Raw genomic sequence first — 9065 nt, forward strand, 5'->3', positions numbered from 1 at the left:
CTTTAGGGGAGAAAGGTGTCTGGGCTGTTGTTGCAGGAAATTCCTGGATGCAGGAGGGGACTTGCAGAGCACAGTATTTATATTTTATTTAATCTGACTTAGCCACTCTCTCAGCCTCACATTATCTTATCTGCCATTCTGATAAGGGCCCCAGAGAAAAACCCAGCAGAGAAATTAGCAATCACAGGCTATTTTATCAGGTCTGTGTGGCAAACACAGGGACAGGGAGCAGTGTGTCCTTTGGCCCCTCGCAGATAGGGGTGCCTGGAAACCACACCAGGTTTCCAAAAGAAGTCAGAGAGATGATGTGACTTTCAGTTTTATTTTTCCTGGTCCCACCTCTGCAAACACCCAGCACACCCAAACTCCTGCAGGGAGCAGCAGGTTCAAGCCCTGGATGCCAGTAGGTGCTTGGCCATGAAGTGAATCTAGAAAGTCATTGCTTCAGGAAAATAAAAATCACTTTTTTGTTTTGGAGCTGTTTTTGCTCCAAGGGCTTAAGGAAAGATGCTGATCCTCAGTGTCTGCTGTAATACCAGCAGAGAATCCCAGGTTTGGGTTGGAAGGGACCTTAAAAACCATCTGGTTCCACCCCCTGTGCCGTGGGGGGAGTGGAAACCTCATCTCTGCAAATGCAAACCCTCATAGAGAAAAGCCCCGCAACAAACTGGAGATATGGCAGAGAAAAGCACAGATGAGCTGAGCCAGCCCCAAAAGCTGGGAAGCAGCTCTGTCCCTGGCATCAGGAGCTCCCATCCAGCACTGCACCCTGCAGGGGGAAAAAGCAGCAGAGAAATCAGCCAGATCAATACTAACCAATTCTGTATTTTAAAAAAAAATATAAATAATAAAGAGAGAGCTTGCTTATAAGCTTGGGCTGTGCCCTTTCTCCATCTGGCTGATGAGATTGTGCAGCCCACCTGCCAAGGAGGAGTGGCAGGATGTGCCAAGCTCCATCCAGCCCCTGCCCTCCTGCCTTGGGGGGGTTTCGTGCTTTTTCACAAGTGCAGCGGGGGGGAGCAGGAGGTCACATTCACAAATAAATAAAATCCTTAATTACTCCCCCAAGGGCCGTTTGGGAGCTGCTGCTGGGCCAAAAGCAAGATTGAAAAGGTTCATTAAGGAAGTTGGCAGACAGATGTGGCCGAATCACAGGGTCACAATATGGTCCCTGACCTTAAAACACACAACCTGACCACCATGGGATGAAAGGAGGGGGTGGAAGAGCTTCAAACCTGCCCTTCTCCAGCAGGGAGGGAGCTGTAGAGAGGAAGATGCTGTCAAGAAAAGTGGATTTTTTTAATTTATTTTTGTTCTTTGCAACATTCAGCAGTGCCAAGAGAGGGCAGCCCAAGCCACCACATCAGTGCCTGGCTTTTCCCAAGGCTGTACACCGAGGTGTTAGGATGGTGGGAGCCAGCAGATTTTAAAAAAAATAACATTAAAAATAAATAAAATAAGTAAATAAATAAAAAAATAAATCTGGGAGAAGGATTAACAAGAAAACAGGGGGGAAACAAAGAGTGGGGGGAGGGAAAAAAGAGGTGGGGGAAAAAAGTCAGTCAAAACGGTGGGAGAAAAAAAACACAGGAGGGAAACCAAAAGGAGACTCCAGTTTTGGAGGGATGGAGAGGCAGACACTGTAAAATTGCTGACTGCCTTTGGGCAAGAAAATTGTAAGAGGTGCGAGGTTAACCCATTCCCCAATCCTAAGGGGCAGGAGGGGGAGTGTGGGATGCAGTGAGGCTCTCCAGGGATGCAGCATCTGCCCCTTGAGGGAAGGTGAGCCCGAGGTGCTCTGGTGCTTTGTTTTCAGGATGTTACAGGGAAAAGAAACTGGGAAAGTTTCCTAGCCAGGCCATAAATGTGTTTTTTGTGCTCACAGGAACAGGTCTTGGCTCTCTCAGAGCAGCACAGGGTTTATCCATGCAGGGCACAGGGGTTTTGGTCCTCCCCAGGTCCCTTTCCAGTGGAAAAAGGCTGATTTGCACATTACCAGAATTCCTAATTAACCATGGCACTGGATATTTTCCTTTCTGAAAGAGAACAAAACCTCAAGTTCATTTCTTTTCCCTTATTGCATTTCCCAACCCAATCTGGACATGGAGGATATTGAAGTGGGGTTGTAACTGGATTTTCCTTTAGGTCCCTTCCAACCCAAACCATTCCAAGATTCTATGACTCTGTATCCAAGTGTTTGGAAATGTCACTGGTGAAAATCCAGAGCACTGAGGTGTGGATCTGCCCCCAGCAAATCTGAATTTTACACAGACAAAGTAAATTAACCAGAAAGAAAAAGAATTGCCCAGAAAATTCTTTCGCCACATCATGGCAATTTAAACCAGCATGAATATTGATTTATTGATTAGGAAGGGTACTTACATTTATAAAACAGCAAGGGCTTGTCTGCAGTGCCAATAATGTCACGCACACCTGATGGCTCCAGGCTGGCAAGTCCCTTATCAGCACCTAAAATTCATCACAAGGGAAGGATGCAAAGGGGAAAAAAACAGGAAATTTCATTTTTCCTGCAAAAAATAAGCAGGCTAAACCTTCCAGGAAAGGCTGGGATACTGTCATGAGCCAACCACCCTGCAAAGAGCCAAGGAATTATCCAGGGAATCAGTGGGGGTCAGAGGGAGCAGGGAGGTCCCTGGCACATCTGAGGCTCAGGGACCAACACCATAAATCCCTCAAATATCCCCAGAAGCAAAAAAAGCTTCGCCAGGCATCCAGGTGAGCAGCTGGAAACAGGCACTGCTTCCCAGCAGGAAAAGTGGGAGCAAGGAGCAAATCTGAGGGGCAAGGGGTGATGCTTTAGGGCTGGTGAGTAAAAGCACAGAGGAATAAACTTGGGATGCTCTTCCCTAGATCCAATGGGTTTGTGTGTGTGTTTCACAGCAGAGTTTGGGTTCTGGAGAGCCCTGAAGGGCAGAGCTGCTCAGTGAGAAGATGCTTTTCAGTGAGGAGAAGCAGGGTTTGCTCTGGGTGGCTCAAAGTGGGATGCCAAGAGAAAAAAATAGAATAAAAAGAAGGAGTCAGGAGCCAAAAGGTTGAGAGATGCCAAAAGCCTGGGACAGACATCCCATGGGACAGAGCCTGCCATAGCTTTTTCCCAGCTCCCTGCAGCTCCCTCTGCTTTGTGGCTTGTCCAGGAGATCCACCACCGGATCAGAGGAGGAGGAAAATCCCCTTGCAAGGCAAAGAAAAACCAATAACCTGCTCGAGGCTCACTCTTAAAACAGCTGTGGGAATAAAGGTGTTTTTCCAGAACAGGGTGCATCAAATAAATAATTTCTGATGAACCCATCATGGCCCAGGTCAAATAGGCAGCATAGAAAGGATGTGCTTGACCAAGGAAATTCATACAATCTCCCCACAGTTTGATCCAACTCCTCACCAGATTTTCAGAGTAAGGAGGGAATTGTACAAGATCTGTCCCTGGGATTATTCCAAGCTGGAGCAGCCCAGAGAGCAGAGAAAAGCAAGAAAGCCAGTCAATTTTCTCAGCCTGGACATCTGCCCTCTGCATCCTGTGGAGCTCCTGGATGGAATCCTGGATGGACTGGATTCCCAAATGCATCCCTGGAGGATGGGGTACCCTGTCTGCCACAGAAAAAAGGGATGTTGTTATCTCAGCAGGCAAATCACCCTCAAACTCTACAAGCCACACTTATTAAATGATCCAAGCATCTGATCTCTGGAACAGTGAGGGTGGGAATGGTTTGAAAAATGGGATGTTTGGGCAGGGGGAGAGGGCTCCTCCAGCATCTCTCTGGGGGCTGGAGGAGCCGTCCAGAGGAGCCCCAGATAAGTAAGACATCATTAATAAATCAGTGACAGAAATGAAAATGGAAGTAGATGAATCAGCGAGCTGATGGGGTCACAGATGAAAACCAGCGCATCTGCCACCGCTGTCGGTGCATTAACAAATAAGGCCAGTGGCTCAGACACGCTAATGCTGGGAATAATGAAGCTTCAAGACCGATTAGAGCATAAATCACTTTTCCAAAGCGTGGCCAGGCCCTCCCCAGCCACGGGGGGACAATATTTGCTGGATCCCATGAGCTCCCCGGCAGTGCCCCTGCCCTGCCCCGCTGATCCCGAGCCTCGTTCCGTGTATTCCATCCACAGCCAGGGAATGCCAGAGCCCTCCACACCTGCCCGGGACCTGCCCCTCTCCCTTCCCCATCGCATCCCCTGTGGGGCCATTTGGGCCGCAGAGGGCAGCGAGTGCAGGCTGAGAAAGGATCTGCTCCGTTATCCACGTGGATTTTGGGAAGGAAGGCAAAGCAGCTTTTCCCTGGAGCTTAAAAACGCCCAGAGCTGGGTGTTCTTATATATATATAGATGTAGATATTATATATAATATATATTTATAATATATTTATATTTATATTTATATCTATATCTATACCTATATCTATATCTATATTTATATTTATATTTATATTTATATTTATATTTATATTTATATCTATATCTATACTTATATCTATATATATATTTATATCTATATTTTATTTATATTTATATTTATATTTATATTTATATTTATATTTATATTTATATTTATATTTATATCTATATTTATATTTATATTTATATTTACATCTATATCTATATCTATATCTATATCTATATCTATATCTATATCTATATTTTATTTATATTTATATTTATATTTATATTTATATTTATAGTTATAGTTATATTTATATTTATATTTATATTTATATTTATATCTATATCTATATTTATATCTATATTTTATTTATATTTATATTTATATTTATATTTAAAATTATATATTTATATATCTTTGTATATTATTATATTTAAATATATTAAATATATATTATATATTTTTATATATTATATAATATATTCTATATATTTAAATATATATCATTTATATATTTATATTTATATTTATATCTATTTATATATTCATATATTCATATAAAATATGTATTTATACATATATTATTATATATCTATATATTATCGTATATTTATATAATTATATATTTCTATAATTATATATTTATAATATTATATATTTATATTATTATATATAAATATTTATATTTATAAAATATAAAAATGTATAATTATATATAAAAATTATATATATAAAATTTAAATATAACGTTTATATCTATAAATATATCGTATATTATAAAATCTATATTTTATATTTAATAATATATATTATTATATAAAATGATATATCTAAATGTGCGTTTTTATATATAGTTTTTTCTATAGTGTCTGTGTATATATGTGTATGTGTATGTGTATATATGTGTATGTAAATATATATATGAATGTCTATATATGTGTGTATGTATATATATGTATATGTGAAGAGATATATATATGTGTATATGTGTAGATAACTATATAGATATATAGATATATATAAATATAGATATATGTGGATAGATAGAGATAGAGAGGTATGTAGATATATAGAGATATATGTGGATAGATAGATAGATATAGATAGATATGTAGATGTAGATATAGATATATAGATATATAGGTATATAAGTAGAGATATAGATATAGAGGTGTATAGATACAGAGATATATGTGGATAGATACAGATATATGTATAGACATACATATAGATATAGAGATATAGATATATATAGATATATGTGGATAGATAGATAGATAGATAGATAGATAGATATGTAGATATGTAGATATGTAGATATGTAGATATATATATGTGGATCGATAGATATAGATATAGATATAGATATAGATATAGATATAGATATAGATATAGACATAGACATAGAGATATAGATATAGAGATAGAGATAGAGATAGAGATAGAGATAGAGATAGAGATAGAGATAGAGATAGAGATAGAGATAGAGATAGATAGTGGATATATTGATATATAGATATATAGATATATAGATATATAGATATATAGATATATAGATATATACATATATAGATATATAGATATATAGATATATAGATATATGGATATATGGATATATAGATATATAAATGGAGCAACCCCAACCTTACCCCGCAGCTTCCTTACATGCCGACCCTCCATCCCCTTCCCCGGGCCCTCTCCCGCATCTCCCGGGGAGATCCGCTCGCTGATGGAGCTCGTTCCCCTCCATGAAGACCCCCATCCTTATCGGTGTCCTTATCGCTGCTGCTGCCCGAGAGGTGCCGGGATGTGGCAGCGGTGGGATCACCTGCAGTCCCCGAGCGGCACAGCCTGCCCGTGCACACCCAAAACAGCCATGGGAAGATATTTCCGTGTGCCCCTGGAGAGCAATCCTGGAAGGAAAAAGAGAGGGGAAGACAAAAAGGGAAGCTGCAGCTGCTGGGGTGGGGATTGAGGCGCGGGGCACTGAGCTGCAGCAGCTCCATCCCAGCTGGGAATACCCTGGCGCTGACCCCGGGCTCATCCCCACTCTCAGCCCCAAAACAGCATCCCCACAAATGATATTGATATTTACCCCTGCAAACCCCCAGCGGGCACAGCTTCCAGCCCTGTTAAATCACATCTCAGGGAGGGCCGGCCCCAGCTCCCGGATTATTGCAGGACAAGATTAGGGAGCCATCAGCATCCCACAGCCCGGGGCTGGAGCACAAATGCTGGGAATCTCAGGATCCGATTCCACTGAATCCACAGCGGCTGAGCGCTGCCAGTGGAAAACCCTCGGGAATTCCCGGCTGGCAGGGCCACTGTCACTGCCAGGTGGTGACAGGAGGATGCCAGGCTGGCCACTGGCAAGGGGATGGTGTCAGATGAGGCAGAGGCCAAGAGCTGCTGGGGGATCTCAGGGAGTCTCTGATCCCGAAGGAAGAGCTTTGCTTTCCCTGTTCCATCCCCTGTTTATTCCAAAGGCACCTCCCTGTATTTCTGTTCCCAGGACCAGCCGGCCACGCTGCTTCGTTAGGAAGAGCATCATGGAAGAGCCTGCTCGGGTTGTGATTACCTGTTTGCAAGTGATATTAATCACTGAATCAAAAACTAATTATGTGGTTCACCAGTTTTCCCTTTTCCTTCGACAGCTCCGCTGTGAAACTCCTGGATTTGCCAAACAGGGAGCCACAGTCTGCCCCTGCTGTGACACAAAATGCCTCCTCCTTCCAAAAAGGGAGGGACCAAGGGATTTAGGACGAGCCTGGAGGAGTTGTGGGAGCATTCCAGGGTTTCTATGTCAAACACAAACCTCTCTGTGATGTCTGGGATGTGATGGGAAGTGTTTAAAAATGCATATTCTGACCTAAAAAGAGCTCCTTGGGTGTGCTTTCTAAAAAATGTCCATCCTTGCACTCCAAAGGACCCCTCTGCTTTCCTGCTGTGGCAGGGCAGCTGATCCCAAAGGAGCTGGGGGCTGCTAGAGGGGACCCCCAGCAAAGCAACAGAAAGGGAAAAATGGGGGGAAAAAAATGAGAAAAGGAAAGGGAAAAATAAGGAGGAGGAGGGTAAAGGGAAGGAGAAAGGGAAGAAGGAGAAGGAGAAAATATGAAAAGGAGAAGGGGAGAAAAGGAGAAGGGGAAGGGAAAAAAGAATGGGAAGGAGAAAAAGGAAAGGAAAAGGGGAAGAAAGGAAGGCTCAGACATTTTTTTGCCATCCTGGAAGCGAGGCAAGGCTGGGAGCAGCCACAGGAGCTGTTGGGGCCCAGCAGGGTCTGTGCACCTCCAGCCACCTCCGAGCACTCGCCGAGGAGCCAGCCCAGAGCGGCGCTGATGAAGTGGGTTAATTGCCATCCCTAAATGATTATTTTATCACAGCAGCAGCAGCATTCCATGGCAAGGCACAGGCCCTGCCTCTGCCGGCTGCTCCCCAGCCCGACAGCCTTCCCCCAAGAGCTCCAATCTAGGTCAGAGCCACGCTTTGTACGTCTTTCAATATTAAACAAAACTGAGGCGCTGCGAGGAGCTCATCTGCAGGGGGGTGGGGGTGGCTCCTGCTCCCATCCATCAGCTCTGGGGGAAAGGCAGCCTGGAAAAAATCCTGAAAAGGCTGCAGTGCCAGCAGGGTCTCAAACCTGGCAGAAAGTGGAGGAGTAACGATCTGGCCTGAGAATTTTTGATATATTACAATTGTTAAGGCTGGAGAAGACCTCTAAGATGAAGTCCATTTTCCCAGCACTGCCAAGCCCACCCCCAACCCATGTCCCCAAGTGCCACAGCTTTTAAATCCCTCCAGGGATGGTGATTCAGTTTTGCTCAGCCTGGAGCTGTATGATGATGGTTTTGTGGCAGGAAAAAGCCAAGAGTTCATTTTCTGCTGGAGCTGCACGGGCTGAGCGAGGGGCAGAACCTCCCCATGCAAAGCTTTCCCCACAGGAACGAGAGTGGTGGTTCCAGCGCTGCCAAACCTCCAGGGATCACAGGCAGGATGGACCCTGGAGCAGACTTTGGGAGCACTGAGCACAGGGATGAGCATCAATTCCCTGGCTCCATGAGCAATGGCTCTGGAATTGCCATGAAGGGGCTGGTGAGGGCTGCTCTGGTCCCCAGGGTCCAGCTTTTCCCCCTCCCTCCCATTCCAGCACCTGTCCAAAGGGGTTCCAGACCCAATAAATCCAAATTTAGTGCCTGTTACACTCTGCAGGGAGAAGGACACTCCTGCCCAGGAAAATGCACTGGCTGGTTTTCATCCTTTTGATTTATAGAGCTGGTGGTTTAAGAGATGTTCCTCTCCTCTCCAAACGGAGCGGGCGCTGACAGCTCCATCCATCAGCCGGCCTGTCAGGAGCCCAGTGCTTTAAATAAGCTATTAAAGTGAGATCTAGCTGGTTAACAGTCAGAACAGAGCAGCAATTGGAGAGTTTACTTACGTCAGTGCCTGGTGAAATTAATTTCCTTTTAATGACCGGGCACCGGAGGGAGAGATCACTGCAGGCTGGAGATGCAGAGATAGCCCTGACACGGCAGCAGCAGCTATAAAACACCTTTCCTGTGCTTGCTCTAGAGGGAAAATCTGTTTTCATACTCTGGTTAAGGCTAATTAACAAACACAGTGCTGGGCTGGGAGAGGGAAGTGCTGGCACTTTCAGTGGCATCCC

The 9065-nt window shown here is 43.9% G+C and overlaps 1 long non-coding RNA gene across 1 annotated transcript; it reads right to left on the reverse strand.

Moving 5' to 3' along the window:
• Window positions 1–1340: 1340 nt before the first annotated feature.
• On the reverse strand, window positions 1341–7162 carry LOC111929588 (uncharacterized). Its single transcript, XR_002864745.2, has 4 exons — window positions 6984–7162; window positions 6234–6318; window positions 2383–2469; window positions 1341–2036 (listed from the first exon to the last, which is right to left on the reverse strand). It is a non-coding gene; the product is annotated as an uncharacterized LOC111929588 (long non-coding RNA).
• Window positions 7163–9065: the final 1903 nt, after the last annotated feature.

Source organism: Cyanistes caeruleus, chromosome 6, assembly GCF_971803275.1.
Source record: "Cyanistes caeruleus chromosome 6, bCyaCae1.hap1.1, whole genome shotgun sequence".
Taxonomy (NCBI): domain Eukaryota; kingdom Metazoa; phylum Chordata; class Aves; order Passeriformes; family Paridae; genus Cyanistes; species Cyanistes caeruleus.